This window comes from Nothobranchius furzeri, chromosome 1, assembly GCF_043380555.1.
Source record: "Nothobranchius furzeri strain GRZ-AD chromosome 1, NfurGRZ-RIMD1, whole genome shotgun sequence".
NCBI classification, from domain to species: Eukaryota; Metazoa; Chordata; class Actinopteri; order Cyprinodontiformes; family Nothobranchiidae; genus Nothobranchius; species Nothobranchius furzeri.
The window spans coordinates 47319466-47342854 of record NC_091741.1 but is presented as its reverse complement, the minus strand read 5'-3'; the positions used below and the strand labels follow the sequence as shown (position 1 = coordinate 47342854).

General features: G+C 41.6%; 1 long non-coding RNA gene across 1 annotated transcript in view; it reads left to right on the top strand.

Annotated features, from left to right (window-relative positions):
- Positions 1 to 220: 220 nt before the first annotated feature.
- Positions 221 to 23389, top strand: part of LOC139066376 (uncharacterized) — a 69740-nt gene continuing 46571 nt past the window's right edge. Inside the window, exons 1-2 of the long non-coding RNA XR_011519271.1 lie at positions 221 to 309; positions 768 to 868. This is a non-coding gene — a long non-coding RNA (uncharacterized lncRNA). The remainder of the gene's footprint in view (positions 310 to 767; positions 869 to 23389) is intronic.

Below are 23389 nucleotides of genomic sequence, written 5' to 3'. Positions count from 1 at the left end.
ACTGGAGAAGCAAGAACACGTTTAGTTTGATCACTAACGATGCCTACACAGTTAAATCAGCATGTTATGCACTCATATACTTCCCATCGTTTACACACTTTAAATTTATGACTAATCAATCTTAGTTTGTCTGTATTTTATTTTAAATTACACACATACATGCTGCACTGTTATGTATCCATCAAATTTCCCACAAACAGTAAATGCCACATTGAGACTAGCAAACCACGCCCACTTTAACTGCACTCAAGGCAAGTTTCGGCCTCGTTCAAGTTTTCAGCACTTCAGCACAAAGTTCTGCAGTTTTCGGTGAGCATTTTGTTCGAACAATTCTTAGAAAACATACATGTTTTAAAAGCTAACTTTATGTCGTTGAAAAACAAAAGAAAAATCACAAGAAATACGTTTCACTGTGCTCTAATTAGCAACACCTGTGTCAGCCAGGCAACGTCATTTCTGTGTGAACACGCTGATGCATTTATATGTTTGTAAGGCGTTTTTGTTTATATTTGTAGCCGTTTGTAAGGTGTTTTTGTTTATATTTGTAGCCAGCTGGCTTTTTTCTGCCAAAACTATTGACGCGGAAGAAGCTGGAGTTTATATTTGTTTCACTAGAAGCAGCCAAAACTCCTTGTCCCTATTAGCATGCTGCAAATTTATCAGAACAAATTAGCCAAAGTAAAAAAAAAAATATTTAAGGTAACGCCAACAGATTTAAACAATGCGCCTCTAAATAACAAATGACCAGAGTTCTGCTTTTACTTTAGAGTGGACTTCACTGTAATCTCACGTAGGAATACGAGATGTGTGATGTGCAAAATCTGGTGATCCGACAAGTCCCTGTGGAGAACTGAACTGCAAATAAAATGTGAGTGAGTCTTTGATTAAAATGTATGAATTTCTGTATACTGCAGTTCACTATCAGGCCGCAAGAGGGCTGTGTTACTTTGTAAATCCTAGAATTTAGACCTCCAAGTCTGTGGTAATAGGAGGTGGCATTTGGGGCACTCTGATGCAGCTCTCCTCAGGTTACCCTGGCATGTATTCAAGATGATGGATGTTTTACTTTAGCGTGTGATGACAGCAGCTTATGTATGTGTCTTGGTAAATGTCAGCTTGTATCATATAAAAAAATGTGGCAGGAGAGTGCCACAGAGTGTGATTACACATTTTACTGTGTCCGTACCTTGTAACTGACCTTTCAGTCACGTCTCCATCCCTCTGTCAGTCTGTCATTGCCTTCTACATGAATGGACAGGATGTTGCGTTGTCAATGTCATGCCTATATGATGGACAGACCAGTTGGGAAAGAGGATATTTTCTTGTTTGCATGCCTGTTTGATGGGATGTGCAAATCACAGGTATTTGTTGCAAAAATCCAGCTTTTGCATAAATTCTCATTCTTGTATTTTAGTTGTTTCTTTTAACCCACAATTCATTACTCTACGGATGAGCACATTCATAATATTTTAGTTTTTCAGGGGCAGTGCATCGCAATGTTAAGGCATGTAGAACCTGAAGGTGGAAAAACAAACCAGGGTCTTATTATTCCATTCTATTCCACTCTGCTCCTTGGGTAGTGGATGGCTACAGATAAGCCTTGCAGCCTGGGGGTCTGGAATCAATAATGGATGCGATTGGTGAGCTGGAAGTGAGGATAATTGAAGGTAATTGTGGAACAGTCACAAGCCTTGGAGACAAGTCAAGACAACGGGAAGAAGTAGAATGTGGTGGGGCTGTGAAATGATGCTTACCGTACCGTGGTGTCTATATCAGTAGGCAGCTTTACATGGTGGCAGCATCAGCATCGTTTTATCTCTCTTTAAAACCATATAAAGATGTAAGTAATCCTTCAGTGGAAGGACTTGTTCAGTTCACAAATAGAGGTTTAACATTGACATTTTATAGATGGTTTTCACAAATGGCATTGGTGTAGGAGCGGTGACACACAATTGATGTGTGGCCACATGGAGCTGCTTAAAACATATTTAGACTTCTTTGTTCAAGTAAAAAAATTGTGTTGCTGCTTTTACAATTCCCAGTAAATTTTATTTTGTGTGAACATGACTGTTTTATTCCGTAATGAGAGGGTTGCTGTGGTCCATAGTGGTAAGGGAGGAGGTGAGCTAAATGGGAAAGCTCCAGATTTACTGGTCTGCCTGTGTCGCAGCCCTTAACTACAGGCTGAAATGGGCGTCCTCTCATTAGGTGTCGACCGATGTGTCGGTTGGCCGATATTTTGTGTTTTTTATACATCGGCATCTGCCGATATTTGTCCTTAGTAAAGCAGCCCCAGTTGCATAATTTAATTTAATTGTCTTTTTATGTTCACTAATAACATCTGCATAATAAATACTCTAACTGAACTTTATTTAAGTATCTGACTTTAACACTGAGCAGTGCACAAAGTTAAGATTTAACAGTTGATTAAAGTCAGAGTTCACAAATTGATTCAGCTTCAGAAATTTTGTGCATCGACTGATGTTATTAGTCACATTTTAGCACAAAAATAAGGCGGAAACCGGCGCTTCTGGCCAGTTTTTGGGGGTGCTGAAGCACTCACTGAATCCCAGCACCCCTAAAGTTTTAGATTTATTTAATTATCTATTTATTTTTATTGATTGTGATCATTTTTTAAGTAACCAGGAATCAAACAGAGTTGCAGTGATTTTTATGTTTGTTACTTGTCTAAAAAGGCTTTTACAAGACAGTAGAAACATTTGCTCGGTCTTTTCAAACACTGCTGCCTTGAGAGAATATAGACTTTGCGCCCTCTGCTGGCAAAGTATAGAACAACACTGGTTTCCAACAGCATTTACAGATGGGAAGATCGGGCTTTGCTGCTCTCAAGTGTCTGAAACCTGGTACTACACTTGTGGTCTTTTTTTTTAGCTATTTAGGAGACAAAATTTAGCCTCCGTATCTTATTTAAGCTTAAAATTTTAAATTTCCTGCTAATAGGTCCAGCTGATTAATTATCTATGTTCAACAATAGTTAAATAGATTTGCCAAGTTTTAATAGTCAATTATTTTTTTAAATCTTTTTTTTATTTAAATTATTTTATTCTGATCACAATTCTTTGCACATTTTCCAGTACTATTCCGGGGAGATCTTAAGGTACACCCTGAAGGTATTACAGGTCCTTCTAAAAAAAAATTTGCATATTGTGATAAAGTTCATTATTGTCTGTAATGTACTGATAAACATTAGATTTTCATATATATTGGATTCATTACACACAATGAAGTAGTTCAAGCCTTTTATTGTTTCTAATATTGATGATTTTGGCATACAGCTCATGAAAACCCAAAATTCCCATCTAAAACAATTGTCATATTTCATCTGACCAATAAAAGAAAAGTGTTTTTAATACAAAAAAGTCAACCTTCAAATAATTATGCTCAGTTATGCACTCAATACTTGGTCGGGAATCCTTTTGCAGAAATGACTGCTTCAGTGCGGCGTGGCATGGAGGCAATCAGCCTGTGGCACTGTTGAGGTGTTATGGAGGCCCAGGATGCTTCGATAGCGGCCTTAAGCTCATCCAGAGTGTTGGGTCTTGCGTCTCCCAACGTTCTATTCACAATATCCCACAGACTCTCTATGGGGTTCAGGTCAAGAGAGTTGGCAGGCCAATTGAGCACAGTACTACCATGGTCAGTAAACCATTTACCAGTGGTTTTGGCGCTGTGAGCAGGTGCCAGGTCATGCTGAAAAATGAAATCTTCATCTCCATAAAGCTTTTCAGCAGATGGAAGCATGAAGTGCTCCAAAATCTCCTGATAGCTACCTGCACTGACCCTGCCCTTGATAAAACACAGTGGACCAACACCAGCAGCTGACATGGCTCCCCAGACCATCACTGACTGTGGGGACTTGACACTGGACTTCAGGCATTTTGGCATTTCCCTCTGCCCAGTCTTCCTCCAGACTCTGGCACCTTGATTTCAGAATGACATGCAAAGCTTTCATCTGAAAAAAGTACTTTGGACCACTGAGCAACAGTCCAGTGCTGCTTCTCTGTAGCCCAGGTCAGGCGTTTCAGCCGCTGTTTTTGGTTCAAAAGTGGCTTGACCTGGGGAATGCAGCACCTGTAGCCCATTTCCTGCACACGCCTGTACACGGTGGCTCTGGATGTTTCTACTCCAGATTCAGTCCACTGCTTCCGCAGGTCCCCCAAGGTCTGGAATCGGTCCTTCTCCACAATCTTCCTCAGGGTCCGGTCACCTCTTCTCGTTGTGCAGCGCTTTCTGTCACACTTTTTCCTTCCCACAGACTTCCCACTGAGGTGCCTTGATACAGCACTCTGGGAACGGCCTATTTGTTCAGAAATTTCTTTCTGTCTTACCCTCTTGCTTGAGGGTGTCAATGATGGCCTTCTGGACAGCATTCAGGTCGGCATTCCTACTCATGATTGCGATTTTGAGTAATGAACAAGGCTGGGAATTTTTAAAAGCCTCAGGAATCTTTTGCAGGTGTTTAGAGTTCATTAGTTGATTCAGATGATTAGGTTAATAGCTCGTTTAGAGAACCTTTTCATGATATGCTAATTTTTTGAGATAGGAATTTTGGGTTTTCATGAGCTGTATGCCAGAATCATCAATATTAGAAACAATAAAAGGCTTGAACTACTTCAGTTGTGTGTAATGAATCTAATATATATGAAAGTCTAATGTTTATCAGTACATTACAGACAATAATGAACTTTATCACAATATGCTAATTTTTTGAGAAGGACCTGTATATATCCACGTTGGCTTGGGAACACCTTGAGATCTCCCAGAAAGCTGAAAGTGGATGGATGCCTGCATTTTCCTCCTGTTACCTGACTTATAGTGGAAAATAAATGACTATATAGAGAACGGTTACTGTAATGCTGCTAGTTAAAAATATTTTAGTAAGGTGCTTGTTTTTTGTGGTGGTCATCTGGAATTATTCTACCAGGCAGTAAAAAAAAAACACGTGTTTGAGATCTACAACTACTGGGGAGAAACTGAATATTGGCGTGTTTGCAAAAGTTAATAACTGGCACACTCAGAAATCCTCTGCTAATGTGTGTACTCTTTTAAATCATATTCTATGAATGCATCACATGCATCTAACACAGATTCGCCTTTGGCCTTTTCCCTGGCTGGATGTTTAAGGATAAAATAATGTTGTTGGCCACTAAGGGGTAGTATAGTACCATGGGTTAACGCCCAAATCTGCCACAGCAGAGAATTCTTGGTGCTCTGCAGAGTTATGGCAGCTGAAGGATATGACACATTCATTCATTTGTAACTCGGAGAACATTCAGATTTTGCTTGCCCAGAGAAAGATTAGCAATTCAGTTTTCTTCACTATCTCAATTTAATTCAAATTCAAAAATACTTTATTAATCCCAGAGGGAAATTGGAGATATCTATGATTAGAAATTTGGATCAATGTAACTGTTAAATACTTCCAGATTATTAATTTGGTGGGCTGATGAGCCTAACAGGAGTTAAATTTTCACATTATAAATGTATTATTTGATGAAACTTTTAATTTATTTTCCTTGCACAGTGTCGGCTACAAAATGAATGTTTGTGCCGTGATAGTGAATAATGTCTGATCTAGTTGTTTATTTTCTCTGAATGAAGAGTTTAAAGTCTGTGTTTAATTATGTTTAACGGCATGACCCTAAGTAAATCAAAAACAATGACAGGCAATGATATTTTTTTATGTATTGGACTTTTATTAAATTTTGACTCACTCTTCTGAGTTTTCCACTTAAAGGTACACTTGGCAGTGTTGGCTTGCTTTTAGCACTCCCTAGTGTTCGTTTGGTAGAACCAAAAGCAAAACTTATCTCGCTGTGCGTTTGTCTTTTTAACACCTTAAGCTTGGTTTATGCTTGACGCATTCACTTTCCGCTTGGTGATGCGGCTCGCGGATGGAACGTGCTTCACATCTTGCAGCGTTTATGGTTCATGCGGCTTGTCTCTGCGGTGAGCCAATATTCTCCCAAACTGTAGGGGGCAGCATGGAGCTCTACAGCATGCATCCAACACTACACCATAGTAGAAGTAAAAATTACATTTGTTTACAACATGGCATTGCAGCATTTTTAACAGCGTCCTCGTCTTTTCCGACAGTGCGAGCTATTTCTCTCCAAGAATTATTAACAACATGTTGATCATGGTGATCTTTGAGAGCTGAATCATACAAATGTCTGTATTTACGAACCTCTGCCATACTAGTTCTTGCCGGTCCGCCATGTTTGTCCGCGTCCGACCGTCCGCGTGGTTAGAAATTTTCCTAGGTGCGCGTTGCGGAAATTTTGGGCTGTGCGGAGGTGCGGTGGAGGAGCGTGGTTGTTAAAATGACGCAATTTCGCCGCGCGGACCTCACGGATGCGTCAAGCATAAACCAACCTTTAGTCTAACTGCTGAAATGTCTCCCCAGCCTTCATTAAGTTTCTGCAGAAGAGGTTCATTACTAATGTAACAATTTAGCTGCGTTCATGATCTGAAACATGCAGGAAACATGCTGGAAGCAGACTGCAGCTCTGGCATGTCGCCTCCATTTTTCATAAGTTCGCTGCTGCAACCCTGAAGTTGTCTGCCACAGATGGTGATAAGGGTCTGAGTGCCATTTCATTAACCCTGTAAAGGATCATTTTATAGCACATATTGGCTCAAGCTAATGATTTAAAGGGATACTCTTTTCTTATTTTTGAATAAAAGAAATTGAAAAAAAAAATTAGCTGACGTGTTTTAAATTATGAACTCAGCTGATTTGTTTCATTTAGTGCTCCTGTAGACACTAATGAAGGCTGGGGAGACATTTCAGCAGATTAAGGTGTTAAAACGATTAAGATGAAGGTGTTAAAATAACAAATGCACAGCAAGGAGATAACCTCAGTTTCACACTGAAAGCATAAGCGGTGCGGAACGTCACTGCTTCCAATATAATCCATTATAGTCTATGGAATTTTTCAAACCAGCAGCGATGCGGCAATTTCCAGGTGTGTTCCAGAAGCGGCACGCCACACCGCACCGTGCCCCTAAAGATGGGATCGAGTTCTATTTTTGCCGTGTGCCACTTCTGGGATGCCTCAATTTCTGCGGTTAACATAGGGCTAGACAGTAGGGCTGGACAATAAATCAAAAATTTATTTCGTTATCAAAATTTTTGACTTATCGTGATAATTTTTCCCATGTCAGTAAATTTGATAATAAAAAATGAAAAGGTGTGTGTAGGTTGGCAATATTCATGTCCCTTTAAGAAGCTGTACCACCTTAAGTCACGTAAAAAATATGACTCAACTAATACATGTGACAGCTCCATCTAGTGGGCAACTTTTGTTTCTGCGCATACCTGTAGTTATCGTCCATTTATCGTATCAAGGTGAAATCCTCAATATATTGTGATATTGATTTTAGGCCATATCGCCCAGCCGTACTAGACAGTAAATCACTCAGTTTCCGTGTAAAATCACAGGTAAATTTCAAAATAAAAGTACTGCAGTGATGCAATTTTATATATGTGAATCTTATGTGCTACCCAGCAGCTTATTTGCAGCGGTGTGTTTTCACGGCTTTATTCCTGGCAGTGGAGAAGAACAACATCATATATGATATCAAACATAACTTCTTTTTGGTTTAATGTTGGATTACATAAACAAACCGTGACCTGAAGTCTCGAGGGATCTTGTAATCTTATGAGTCCAGTTAAGAGCACAGCGAAGAAGCCGTGCCACTGCCGTTTTGCGGCGCTGATGCTTCCAATGTGAAACCGGCATTAGCCTTGCTTTTGGTTCTACTAAACAGACACTGGGTGGTGGTAAAAGCAAGCCAAAACTACCAAATGTGCCTTTAAAAAATGAAAAAGTCGCATACCGTAAATCCTCTAATACAGGCCCGGGCCTGTATTTGACTCAAACTCATCAAGCTCCAGGCTTTTATTGGAAGGAGGACCAGAATTAGAGGCAGGCCTCAATTTCTATTTGAGCAAAATGAACTAATGGTTCGCTGGAGTTTTTGACAATTAAAATTGCGCCCACATTTTCAAAGTTAAACACATTTCTTTTAACAACGGTAGTTTCTACTTAAGCCCTCTCCCTCCTCCCCCTTCGCAGCGCCGCAAACTCACTGATGCGCCTGCAGCCTCTCAGAGTTCCTGCTGCTTTAAACATTAAAATAATTATTTCATTTTCTGTTCCTCACTTCTGATTACCTTCAATGGTGTCTGTCTGTTGCAACCACCAGGTACAAAAACTAACTTGTTTTTATTTGACTATTTTTCTGTCCTGCCTGTTTATTATCTTCCTGCATCTCCTCTCAATCCTAAAGAAAAACTGCTACCTGGGTTCATATATATTCACCTTATGAGTTTCCTTTGAACTGCAGTTCTAAAAGATCTACCGACCGCAAAAACAGCGGAGTGCTCGCCGGCCACATCAGTTAGGTACGTCACAGAGGACAAAACAGGTGATGCGCCCCGATCCACAGCAGCGAAAAGCATCAGGCACAAATAAATGAATAAAAGACAGAAAACATAAAAGGAAATGAGCCGACATGAACGATCGCGTGTTAAATTAGTTTTTGAGGTGGCGACACCTGATTTGATAATGTTACTGTGGCCGTGCTCAGGACGCAGATGTCTGGAGCGCGTCAACAATCAGAGCTTTGCATGCGCAAGCTGGTTAAGGTTAGGATGGGGGTGAGGGGAAGGTTAAATTGCAAGAGGGTAAACATCACAATTTGGTTAAATGTCCGTTTTACGGCGGGTGTCAGTGCCGACGCTCTGGCACAGCGCGTTGCCTCCCAACTAGGGATGGGTACCTTTGACATTTGAATCGATTCGGTACTAATTCCCGGTACCTACGAATCGATACCGGTACTTAACGGTACCAATTTTCGATACTTTTGAGTGTTTATTATTTTAATTCTCTTTTATAATTAGATATATATTTTTCTCAATATATAACAATATTTGATATATATCACGATAAATAACATACAACTGTTTGTATTAACATCGTCCTTTTAGTTTTATAAGCTGATAATTAAACTGAAGCAAACATCTTTACTGTGAACTAAATTTACTGTATATCTTCATTCCTTTTACTTTCCTTTGTCAATTGATTTTTCCTACTGGGAAGTTAGAATTTCCGAGGAGAAAGCAAGCGCACCATTAGATGATAACAATGGTGGCATAGGAAGCTAACATATCAAGCTAACGTTATCTTAAACAGTTTATTTAACTGCTGGAGCAGATTGAAACGATGATGCCTCACACAGATCGTTGTCGCTGGTTTCATCTTCACCCAGTTACCCATCACATTTAGTAAAGTGAAGCCAAACTTTAGAGCGCGTTCATGTTCTTCTAGTCGGGAATTCGGAGTTCCGAGGAGAAAGTGAACGCACCATTAGCGAAACGGAAGCTAACATATCAAGCTAACATTATCTTAAACATTTTATTTACCTACCGGAGCAGATGAGGATGTCTTATGGGCCATTCCCATCTGTACCGGGTCGTCCCGGGCCGGGTAGCGTAGGTTGTTTACATATCTGGGTGGCCTGGTATTTTTCCGGGCCAACCAAGGCTCATTCTCAGCCCTCTTCTCGAGGGGGTCTGCTTCAGGCCGACCAGGGCCAACACACCCACTGCTGACAGCAAATTCACACCTTCCATTAGAGCAAGCCTCTGATTGGTGGGTAGAATCAGCCCACATGGGCTTAAGGCAAGGATGTGTGGAATCAACCGGGCCAGGCTGGGGCCGACTGGGGCTACCCGGCCCGGGCCGACCCGGTACAGATGGGAATGGCCCAATAGATCGTTGTCGCTGGTTTCATCATCACCCAGTTACCCATCACATTTAGTGAAGTGGACCCAAGCTTTAGCGTGCGTTCTTTCTACCATGCTGCTCTGTTTACAACTGGCTCGCAGCGAGCGACGACATAACGCTCTTGCGCATGTGCAGCTGTCTTGGCAAGTTCTCTTTATGAAGGATGGGTACCGAAACGAGGCACCGTTTGAAATGACGTGAATCGGTGCTCGGTCGGTACTATGGAATTCGGTCGGTAAAAAGTACCGAATTCGGTACCCATCCCTACTCCCAACACTTAGGAGCTTGTCACCTGCTGACAGCAGGCTGCTGTCTTTTCCGTGGACTGCATCTTGCCGGTCATTATCACGTGACAGCGACTAGTCGATGACAGGCATAAAAAGTCAATATAGAGCGGTGAAGTCGACTAGTGACTAGTTCATACAACCCCTATTGCTCCCCAGAGTGTTCTGCAGCATAATCAGCACGTTCTCTTTGAACTTGATATCAAATTTTCGCCTCCTCTTCGTCTCCGCACGGTTAAAGTTACCCTCGCGGTCTTTCACTGGCAAATCAAAAGTGAGACGGATGACACAACCGCCCCCCGTACTTGCTTGTTACCACATTGCACCCGGCCACAATAAAAAAATGTCCATTATTCACCTCCGCCGACTCCGACACCGGCCAAAATATGATACAAAGTAGTTAATTAAATACAGGCCAATATTAGAGGATTTACGGTAGTACGGCTTTAACGTCCTTTTCCGTTGAGGCATGCTGCTTTAAAACTAAACAAATTAAATGATGTGATCTCCTGAAGTAACATCTTATGCTTTGAGATATGATTTAGAGCAAAAAGCTTTCTTTAATTTTCTGTTCAGAAACAAGATACCCTTCTGTATTGTCATTATTATTGGGCTATTTCGTCTGTGATGCAGAGGAATGCCCAATATTTTGAGAGGGATGGTTTAGTGCAAAGTACTCACACATCCTGTCATCAGTTTGGTACCACTTTGCAGGATCAGATGGGTAGCTTGTTGACTCCCTTTCTGGGTCTAGAGACTCCTGCTGACAGCCTCGGCTGACCCTTGCAGCAGGCTGCTGTAAGACTATATTGGGCTCACTTCTGTCTGGCTGCTGTTCTTCCAGTTCGTCCTTCTGTGACAGAGTTGATGTAGACGGCGTTGGCGCCACAGCGTCTTCCGCCGCATTTCCCGCCACATTTCCCACCGCATCTTCGGGCTGTGTCTGCTGCGGATCTGGCTCGGGCCCGGCCTCTGGCTCTGCTGACTCGAATAGGTTCACAGCTGTCGGATGGCTGCCCGAGCAGCCCGACAGAAACTTCTGTAAAGCCCCCCGCTGTCTCTTCTTTTGTTCCTCGTCATTTTTTTTCTTTTTACGTTTTGCCGCACCCAAAAGCATCATGAAAGTTAGCCTACTCAAAAACACCTGCTAGGTTTGTTGTGGTCCCGCTCTGACTCTGATCGCTTCTCTGACGTCCTTAATTGGGTGGCGCCCAAGTTGTAGGCTACAGTCATGGGCTGGCTTTAATGTTGGGTTAAAGCTACATAAATGGAGGTCTAATTGGTCCACCACCACTGAGAACTACTTCTCCCAGAATGCACCAACAAAAAGGCGACTGATTGCTGATAAACACCTATGCAGGATGGTGGCTCTCAATCCTCAAACAGGAACAGCACAGCAAGCTCTACTCATGAGTTGACTCTAAAGATGCCAATGGTTGGTGAATATTGTTTTTTTATGATATGAAGTTGTTTAGGTTGACCACCAAAGTCATGTTGTTTGAGTTTGATTGAATACAGGTGTTTTCAAACATGTAGACATTTGATTTGTCATTGTCATTTTTACACTTGATGCTTTAATATCCCTTTTTTAAATGATTAAAAACTTAATTTATTGATTGAATTTGAGTGATTCAGTCATGTTTTAATTTATTCATTGACACTTTTAGTGTAGGAAGATTTAGTTTAGAAAGTTCTTTGTTTATTGTATTTTATATAAATTATGTGATATTTAACACTTGTCTCTGTTCTTTAAAGGTTATCAACTGATAATCACTGAACTGAAATAATAAAGATTGTTGGAAAGTGAAGGAGGTGTCCCAAAGTGTCCCTTTGGAGTAAAACTAGTGTGGAGCTTAACAGTTAATGTGACGTAGCTAATATAACAGTCAATGTTTAAGATAAACATTGTCACTTTTTTTAAGTTAATTAATAAATATTGAAATAAATTGTAGATAGGAGTCCTATCCACAAATTCTGTCATAGGACATTTGTACATTTTATTTTAATTAATTTATTTTTAATTATGTCCCTCTGTCTGGGCCCCATCCAGCCAATCAGGCCCTAAGCACGTGCCTACTTTGCCTTTACGTTAATCCGGCTCTGCATGCACGAGCCGTTTTCAGCTCTGTCTTGTCAAATGCACTATGTACGTTACAAAAAAAGTAACTTTAAATATTCTACCAAAAAAGAGGCGAGCTGAAGAAAACCTAGGGAGTACCGAAGAAACGTGAGCAACAGTGAAGCAATCACAGCGAGATCCGTTACCGTCTGTGTGTGTGTGCATGGGCCGGAGCAGAGTTTTGTGTGTAGGGAGGGGTGGGCGCTCCATGTGACTGGCCAATCAGAGCGTGAAGGCAGTCTGTTACCCAATGAGGATTTTTCTTCAGCACGATTACAGATATTTACGAGTTTTACTCGTTTCTTGCTCGTATTCGTCAAAAATGCTTTATCCGCGGCTCATCCCTAGCTGTAACCACCCTGCCCTGCCTCCTCCTCCTTGCTGCCTGCCGGCTGTGATCACAAGCAACAACAGAGTAGTTCCCGCTGCTTCTTTGGGAAACAGCGCAAAAAAAAAAAATCTGTAAAACGGGATGTTGCAGGCGTGGCACTGGGATTTCAGCCGTGGCGGGCCGCCACGGCTACGTCTATGTAAGGGAAACACTGCCTGCTACTGGAGAGGCTGAGAGACTGGGTAGGCCTATCAGGAACTGCTCTGGAGTGGTATCTTTCTGAGCGTTCCTTTTCTGTGGCTATCTCCAACTTTAGGTCCTCTACCACCTGCCTTATCCATGGTGTCCCACAAGGTTCTGTGCTGGGGCCTCTGCTCTTCCTCCTATCTGCTTCCTCTTCAGCACATCCTGAGCTCCTTCAAAGGAATCTCCTACCATCTTTATGCTCTTGACATTCAACTGTACATCTCCTTTAAGCCCCATGAGGCGTTTAAGCTGCAGCTGTTACACACCTGCTTAGACTCTATCAAAACCTGGATGGCTGAGAACTTTATATAGCTGAATGAAGATAAGACTGAGATCCTCATCTGTGCCCCAGACAAGCTGGTTCCCAAAGTCAGAGACTCTCTTGGTCAGCTTGCTTCTCACACCAAACTCTCTGTCAGAAATCTTGGTGTGACTTCTGACCCAGCTTTCACCCTGGATTGTCATGTCAGTTCTCTTGTTCGCTCTTCCTTCTTCCATCTCAGGAACATTGCTAAGCTGAGTCCCATTCTGTCCCGCTCTGAACTTGAGACAATTATCCACACCTTCATCTCCTCACACTTAGACTACTGCAACTCTCATTTCACGTGTCTGAGCAGAACCTCCCTGAACCGTGATCTTCTTAGTCCCTACACCCCCAGCAGATCCCTGAGGTCCAGTGATCAAAGCCTACTGGTTGTGCAGCACCAGGCTAAAGACCAAAGGTGACGGATCATTTGCTACTGTGGCCCCCAGACTCTGTAACTCTCTCCCTTGAGCCTGAGATCAGTGGACTCAGTGGACTCCTTTATAAAGCAGCTGAAAACTCACTTGTTCAGGCTGGCTTTGTACGACCTTCTTCACCACTCTCTCTTTATTCTGCTTTCCCACCTATTGCACCTTTCTCAGGATCCACTGATTTCCCTATCTATTCACTCTCTCTCTTTCCTTACAGTTTTTTAATCACAATTGTCTATTTTTTGCTCATTTTAAATATATTTTTAACCATTTTCTAAATTCCTTTTTTATTTTTACATTTTTTGTTTTTGTGAAGCGCCTCGTGATTTTTTTTTTATCTTTAGAGGCGCTATGGACAAGATATTTTCTTCTTCTTCTACTTCTCTTTGGGCAAGACACCCAACCCCCTTGCTGGTGGTCGTCTGAGGTACTGATGGCGCCTGTGGAAGCCTTGCCCCTGTCAGTGTGCAACAGCAGCTGTGGCTACATAACTTCCTTTTTATTGCGATTGAAGCTGCGACAATAACCCCTCACATGATCATGACACCACTCTCTGTTGCTCCAAGGTGCAAATGACGTTTATGAGACAGACAATTACTGCAACATTAATACCAAACGAGGCGGAATGAATGCCGCAAAGTTTGTGTATCGCCATGTCGGCATGGCACGTTTATAAGACACACCGTTGCGGTAATATTACGCTGATTTGCCGGCAGGATGTGTCTTGTGAGAAGGGCTGTTTAAAGCACTTTGGAAGTCCTCTGACTCTGAAAGGTGCTATAAAAGAAAAATGGTCATCTCCAAAGCCGGAAACGTTGCCATGGTGATGTTCTGTTCACTCCGCTGCCTTTCATCCCTGACGCCATAGATCGTGGATGGCTTTGTCTGGGCTGTTTAGCTTCATAAGTAACGTTGCGTACGTGGTCGTCTGTGAAGCCAGAAACGGGTTCACAGCTTGGAGGCACAGCTGGTTGTGTCTCCGTGTTCATACGAGGATAACTGTCATTGGCGCCAGAGCTTAATTAGAGCCCGTCTAATTTTGAAAGGACTCGTTTCGGTAACTGTCTGCTAGGATCTGGCAACTTAATTTTTAAGCAAACTTTTTAGCTAACAATCTTTTAGTTTAGCGCCAATATTTGAAGTACAAAACAAGAAAATTAAATGCTGATGTTGCTGTATGCAATTTAAAACATCCTTGGATTCAAGGGCGGAAATCCCATTTCAATTTTGGGGGGGACAATAAACAGTAAAACTTCAGAGAGTAATTTTTGGGGGGGACATGAAAAAAAATGCTCTCTACATACAACGCTGTATGTCCTTATAAGAGACTGACCTGTGACTCTGTGCCTGTGTCTGACAGGCTCTGGCTGCCTGTGCTCAAGTGACTGGACTTTGCCTAATGAAACCATTTAGAAACAATTTCATAGGCATTTCATTTCTTTCTTATAGATGTCTTTATCAAAATGCAAGTTTCTACTTACTTGATGTTCTGGAGCATTAAAAACGACCTGATGTCTGCCGTTTTTCGTTTCTCTGCCATTTCAACTGACCTGGTCTGCTGACAGTTGGACAGCAACACACACACAGATGGGATATTGTCATTAGAACAGAGCTGGAGGATATTGATCAACAATAATATCTTGCCAATTTTGTACATCTCCATAAGCATCCTTTCTTTTTGTTTTCATTTCAATAACAAGACTGTGGCCTAAAACGGAATAAGCAATTCAGAATAAAGATTTAAAAGTAGATCGTTAATAGTTGAAGCAACATGTCCTGAAATGACATGGCTACTAGCTGACCAGCAGCTACACGTGTGGACGGATGCTAAGCATTAATTTTAAGTACTAAAACATATCTAACTTTTTCACAACAAAGAGAGAGAACATAAATGTCGAATTAAAATTTTATTAAATCACATAACATGAAAGCTACTAAAATCCAAATAGTTCCATATTGATTTTAATATATTTGAAATTTTCCTTCTAAATATGTCTAGAAAAAAAACTTCAAATCAGCTTTCACAAGTCAAGTATCAAAATGACTGAAATCTCTTTAATAAATCATAGGAATGTTTGTAGGCTATTAGAGAATAACTCTGTAATATTTAATAACTTTATCTGAGTCCTACTGAACGAACAGATACATCAAATCTAAAAATATATTCTTGAAATATTTGTTTTATTTTAATAATAAAAATTAAAAACATTTACTTTACAAATACACTAAACATATACATACTCTATACTTTATCTTTCATACCATACCATACCATACCATACCATACCATACCATACCATACCATACCATACCATTTTATTTATAAAGCGCATTCAACAAGGCATTACAACCAAACAAGGCGCTGTACACTAAAAATGTTAGTTAATTAAACCGGCGTCAGACAGTCATGTAGAACACAGATAAAAGATAAAAAGGAAAATAACAAAATTCCTAGAACTAACAGGTAGAAATCAATAAAACACAGGGAGAATATAAAAAATAAGAAAACATTTTAAAAAAGAACCTCAATAATACAGAAGTTGATATTGTGCATTCCATTTTTAAACAATGTAGTTGTAAGTGAGGTTCATAATTATGTGGTATACACTAGGTTGAAGTAGTGAGTTTTCAAGCGTGATTTAAAAATGCTAGCTGTTGGTGCTTGCCTCACTAGCAGTGGTAATGTGTTCCACAGCTTCGGTGCACAGAGAAAGCCCTTTCTCCACGGCTTTTTAAACGTGCATTCGGAACAGCTAGGAGGAGCTTATCTTCGGACCTGAGAGCACGCGGTGGATTGTAGTAATGGACAAGTTCACACAGAAGTTTCAGTTTAATCGATCTCTCACTTTTCTCAGTTTTCATAGTGTTTTTGGGTCTGTGTGGCCAACGGGATCTTTGGCTCTATGTTTTACACTGAGAGCTTTGAGCAACGTGCCTCCACCACACATTTGCTGCAACCAGTTAATCCCTAAGCTGCACAGCGCACCTGCACTTTGACATATTGTAAACAGCTGCAGAGCCTGGGGAAGACGGGATAAGCGGTTAATCGCTGTGGGTTTCCATACATCGGACCAGTTAGTTTTGATTCTACCATATTCATCTGCTAAATAGGATGAAACACAGACATTTTCATCGATCAGTAAATGCTCCGCAGATTCCAGGGGCAGACCGTGAAAGCGTACCTGTCCGGAAAAAGGAACTTTTGATCACCTTAGTGAATGGAATAGCGGAATAATCCTGGAATGACCAGAAACATGAAGTGACCACTTTTTTTTTTTTTACTGTGGTGGTGGTGGTGGTCTGTCATAAAGGGATCTCCGACCAGTGATCAAAATCTAAAGATAATCGGTGTTTATGTTTGACATTTATGACCGCATTTGACATACATATTTAAGTTTGTAGAACAAGCGTGTGATAAATGACTTACTGCTGGAAACCGCTGGCTTTTTGATTCCCGCTTCCTGTGAGCCTGCGGGCTGCTGTGAAGCTGTGAGCGGGGCAGAGCCGGCAGCCCCGCCCGTTGGAAACAGCGTGTGTGGACCGACCGTACCAGCTTGAGGAATTGGGGGGGTGGACTATAATTTCTCAACAATTAAAAACACATTGTTTTGTATTTGCAAACTAACTTTTATGTTGTGGTTTTAGAAGAAAACACAGGTTTACTGATAGCATTAATACATTTACAATAACTTTTGTGGGGGGGACAACTTTGTGTGAGTCCCCCCTGGGATCTCCGCCTATGCTTGGATTACCTTCTTAACCCTCCCATTGCCCTAATGGGTGTGACCCCGCGAGGAAAGTTGACCATTGAGCAGGGTTGATGGTTTATCCCTTGAGTCCATGTGGCAGGGGTGAGGAGTGAGCACCACCTCACCCTTGCCATGTGGACCTCAGGGGATAAACCATCAATCCTGCTCAATGGTCAACTTTCCTCACGGGGTCACCCATAAAGACAGTGGGAGGGTTAAAACATTCACTGTGCTGCAGCGGTACTCTGAGCAGTTCCAGTTTGAATACGTCTCTGCTGCGCAGAAGAAACAGAGCCTCGGTGAGTACAGCCTGCTCTGTGTGTGTGTATTTTTTATTATATAGATTAGAATGTACTTGATTACAAATATTGTTTAGATTAGATATTAAATATTTATTCATGTTTATCACATTATTAGAGGAAAGCAAGCGGCAGTGAAAGTCAAACAACTGGCAACTGCAAGGAGACAAAGGTACAAATTGATGCAAAGCTTAGCTACGAAGCTAACGACAGTTATCGTTGTTTGAAAGCGGGGCTTCCTAAATGTACGTGCCACCGCTGTTGTGCTCCTTGCAAGTTTCAGCCCCAGCTGTTAGCACAGCCTTGATTAAAAGGGACTTGGGTAACAGATCACACTTTTACTATGCCACACCCCTTCGTATAATCTGTGCATGTGCACGGGCACTCAAACTGGTTGTCACCGATGGAACTTTAACTTCTCCATTTCTGGTTCAATGACGTCAATTTGGTGTCGTGTATTTGTAGTCCTGGACGTATTTTCACACAAAACCCAAAATAAATTTTGCTCTTGTTCAAAAATGAGCACTTTCTTGGCATCAGAATGTGTCTTTAAGATTAATGGACATCATATGTGAAATCCATGGTACAAAATAAATGGGATTAGTAGATGTCTTTTATAACCCTGTTGACTTGCATTCATTATTACGTTCTTCTGGGGACCCATGGTCCAAGACTAGATGGGCGTGACTTAGGCTCCCTATAGAAGTTCTTTTACTTTTTAGATTTTGTTTTTCTCTCTTTACGTCAGGGAGGGTGGTACCTAGCGCCCCCTATAGACTGTAGCCCACTGTAGTCCCCATTACTATGAGGAACAGAGCTGCATCTGTGGAATGAGACACGGTGCAGCAGATAGCCTCTCGATACACTAAGTTTTGTCCTTTAAACGGTCTGTCTTGCAGCAACACCTCAGTTGGAGCATCAATATTATCCTAAACCAAATGGTGAATGTCTGCCAAGATTCCCTGATGCTGATTCATGTAAAGCTAAAGGAAAAAAGCTGACAAGGGATGAAGAGTAACTCTGTTCTTAAAAGGCCAACAGCTCTAGCTCTTTGTATGTGTGCACTTGTGCCGTCCTTGCTCTAATTGACCAGCTGTGGGTACGTGTTCTGCCTCTGTAAAACCCCCTCCACCCCATTGATCCCTTGGCCATTTCACAACGGGCCTTATTGCTTTGCTTGTAACCTCCATTCCAACTGCCTAACAGTTCAGATGGGGAAAAGGAAATCGTGGGGGTGATAACGAAGCAAGAATGGAAGAATTAAAGTGATAGATTGTATTTGTGGAGTGAGATGGAAAGAAAACAGTAAGGTATTAAAGAAAACATGAAAAGGATGATCAGAACGATGGATTTGTTTTGTCTCTGCCATATTTGTTGCAAATTTTATTAAGACAATAAAATAATTTTATCTTGTGGTAAAAAGCAATTGCAGTTTCTATAGTTTGAGATTTAATGTATTATAATCATAATAAATTATCAAGTTTTTCTGCAGTTCAAACTAAATGTGGGACAAAAAAAATAAAAAAAATAGTGCAAGGAGTATCACAACAGGCAGTTTGTTTATTTTAAAGAAGCCAAAAAGTAAAGAAGGGCACAAAACTGCTGGCAACCAAACATTCTGGCCTAATGTGTCCCTCACTTCTTTGGATGAAATTTTCTGTGGAGTTTTCTCTTTTGACTCCGAAAATATTTTAATGGGGTTTATGGTTGACTAAATGCTCAAAGTATTTCCACCCAACATCCAGAAACACCAACCCTCCCTTTTTGTGTCCTAGTTAAAATGGTCCTAGTTATTGGTTTAATTGTAATGAGGAAGTTCTGCATTAACAGAATCTGCAGCTTTTACATGCTGGCCCAGTTGGCAGAGTCCGCCCCAAGTTGAACCTTTAATTCCTAAATATAGTTTAGTGGGTTTGCAGTTCTCCTGAGCGTCGCTTTATTATGAGCTTGTTGGCAAGTCCACCGTAGGCTGGCAACTTTCTCCAATGTTTCCAACTCATCAATAATCCTTCTTTCTTCTGTAATGTTCTCTAAATTGTTTGGAAATGGCCTTAATCTTTTCCAGATTAATTAGAGCAAACATTTGTTTTCTAAGATTGTTGCTGATGTCTTTCCTCCTCAGCAATCACTCATCAGAATGCTTCTGATCAGCAAAACCTCCAGCTTTTATCGAGTTGCTCACAATTACTTATTGATCAATTTGATCAGTAGCCAGTGGCTGATTTTTACCATCTATAGGTGTTGAAGCCGAAGGGATTATTTACTTATTCCTCACATTGCTTATAGATGAGGTGTCTTATCCTGGTCCTTGAAGGGCCACCATGATTTAGTTGTTTCTCTGCTCTAACACACCTGTTCACCTGATCATCAAGTTCTCCAGAAGCCTGTTAATCACCCAATAATTAAAATCGAGTGTGTTAAAGCAGAGAAACATCTTAAGTTATGCAGAGCGGGACCCTAACCCTAACCCATCAAGGGTCCCAATTTGACACCATTCTAGAATTTGGATAAATTTACTAAAAAAAATAAATCTGACTTAAATAATTGTATTTGTTTAATTTTAAAATGCTTTAATGATGAGACTTTAAATCCAATATGAACCTTAGAATTAAAGAATACATTCACCAGGGTGACATTGATTTAATGTAATGTTGGTCAAATCCTGCTTAAGATACCCGCAACACAATTTAAATAATTGGTGGCACAAGTGAAATGCTAAAACAGCTTAAAAAAAACTAGTTTTCAGTTACTAATTTGCAAATTTCCAATTTATGGAACACCATCCAATGACAGCAATGTAGGCAAAGTAGAGCATATGAAAGTATTCTCATTTAAGATGTATGATTGCGTGAATAAACTGGTGTTATGCACTCCTAAATGGATCCCTCATAACCTCAAGGTCTAAGTTTGGTCTGGTCAAGATCCATTTGTCACACCTCTCCCTCTATTCTCCGGTGTGCTGTATGAAAGCACAAACCTTTAAAAGCCACCGTAATTGCCTTTAGCTCTGGGTTAAGGTCACTGAATGCGGTGCTTTTGAACTGGACTGAGTTTAAATGCAAACTCCAGCACATTTTGAAGGAGAGAAACTTGTAGAAATCTCAGTTAACAGAGTTCCACCTCGTAGCAAATGCAAAAACAGAGGTCTGCCAAAAGGAGAAAAAGAAAAATGATTTTGTGTCTGTCTTGCTCTGTATTATTATACAGACTCTGGCCTATCTTCCTTGGGATTCTTCTGTGGGGTTGTGGGTCAGGGTCAAGGCCATTATAGCTGGCTTAATAAGCTGCTGAGCCCCTCATTTGACCACCCCCCACAGGTCCTTGTGAGACCTAAAGATCCAGAGTCAGCTAAGACTGAATCAGATCCTGTCAGCAAGCTTCAGAGATGTTTTTGGCACCTTTTCCTTCATTAGTGAGACTCGCTGATGCTTCTTCCTTCTTCTTGAAGTGTAATCAAGAAGCAACCTTTTCACAGGGTACCTATAGAATTTATTTGTAAAACTTATTCAGCTCTTTGTGGGCCATAGGTGTGTTCAAACAACACAGAAAGTTGCACATTGTGCATTTTGATTCTTTGAGAAGAATTATTGCTGATATTCTGCAGAATTATCTCATGGCATCACATGAGATGATGGTTTGTTTGCAGGTTATTTTGTGAGTCAAACCCAAACACAAAAATTAGTTACCTTTCTGTGTCCCAAAACTGTAAATAAAAATAAATTTCTTTGAGTTTTCTTGGCCAGTTTGTGTTTTGATGGTGTTATCTTATTGGTTGAACTTTGTAAACCAGTTTGATATTGTGACGGAGGAGCCATCACAAGTTACGCCTGTCCTATAAGTTGAACCAGAAGGTGCACGGGGTACACCCAGAATATCTATGTGTTTATAAGCATCAGCTGTTGTTTTGGCAAAACACAAAGCAATTCGTCGTGGGTGCACACATGATGTTTTGTTGTGATTGCTAAAATTGTATTTCAGTAGGCTACCATCGGTGTATGTGTTCTGCGTTATTGAATTGTTAACCGATTAACATGTAATGGGGAAAGATGTGTAGATGTAATGTAGATCATGGGTTGAAATGTACTATTGCTTGGTGATAACATTAGGATGTGTTGATGTGTGTGGTTGGGAACTGCAGAGAAAAGGGTGTCAATTTGGTGGTTGGGCTGGGCCTGGCCCTTTAAAAAGGATGCTCTGCGCTGTGGGTGTTGTTGGTCATCAGAGTCAATTCAGGTTTCAATGAGGGGGACTGTTTCTGCCATGCTAAAATGCTTGTTTTACTGAGTTTCACCTGAAGATGAGCACAATAAAAGAGCACATCACGCTGATCTTCGGCTCTGGCGTTTCTTTTGTTGCCAACCCATACACCACCCCGCCACAGATATGAAGCTTGCTTTTCTGATGAAGGCTTTTCTCCTTGCCTATAAGGCAGCACATAGGTTTAAATTAATGGGTGCTGTCAAAATCAGACAAGAAGCATATATTCCTCTGCTCTGGTTTGTAAATGGAACTGTTTAAACATACATTTTGCTGAGTATCTTTTGTAAAACCGAGAGCTGAACTTTTTATATCACTGGTGGCTTAAACTGATTTGAGTGATAAGGCATTCATGGTAAACACCAATGCCACCTGCCTTCTAAGTACCCCCCCCCCCCCCCCCCCCCGAACCCAATCCAGCTCTGCTGCATTGATCTCCTTTTCACATGTTTTCTCTGCAGTTTGTTCTACTGTGTCTTATTTTCGTGAATCAATGCATTTTTAATGTGGACTTAATTTCACCTGAATAATTTAGTGCATGGTCAGCATCGGGGCGAACCAGGGAAGGGGGAGAGCAGCACAAGGTACATCCAGCTCAGGAACTTTGAACTGGCCTGAAGATGTATTCTGGATTTTCTTTGGGACATTTAAAGTATACCATAGATATAGTTAAGTATATTGTAGGTTTATAATGCAATAAAATGTTAGCAGGAAATTCATTCTACCACATTATCAGAACCAGTGCATCAGTGATTGTCATGTTCTATGCCCCTTTGGTCCCCAGTCCCCTCCTGTTCTCCCGTGCCATTCTGGACATTTGCCAAGGAGCTGCAACGGGCTTTTGGCCGTAAGTGGTCTCCCCCCGCAATATAGTCTACCACATCCCCGCCTGGTCCTGTCTGCGCCATATCTGCACCTCGGATGGGCCGGACATACACGTCTCCTTCTGATCCTGGCAGCGCTACCTCCTCATCTCTGGTAGGCTGCCATGTCACATCACCCTCTGGTCCCAATAGCGCCAACTCTTCACCTCTGGTGGGCTGGTCCTCATCAATGCCTGGTTCAGACAATCCCACCTATTCATCTCTGGTAGTCCAACCCTTCACGTCACAACAGCCAAGGGTCCAGGTTTCCCCTCCAGATCAGCGTTGCTGGCGAGGTGCAGTTCCTCCTGACGCTACCTCCAGTCTTCTGGTGGGTCAGGTTGCTAAGGGAGCTGTCCCCTCACCTCAAGGTCTCCGCTCATGGCCTGGAGTTGCCCCGGAAACCTCCTCTTCTCTCGTGGTGGGTCAGAAGACTTCCACACCACGACGACGTTGCAACCATCACAAACAGTCTTCTGAGACCAGAGCTGCGCCGCCTGTCCAAGAGGCCCCTGCTCTGCAACCTCAGCCTGAGTGCCTTCCACCAACCAGTCAAGCCAACACCTCCGTCACATCTCCTCCGTCCACCCTGAGATGTCACCACCTTTAGATTGCAGTGCCCACAGTCCTAACCGGCTACCTCTCTTTTAGCCCTGTTAGTACTACAGCACTCAGATTGTAGTCCCTACAG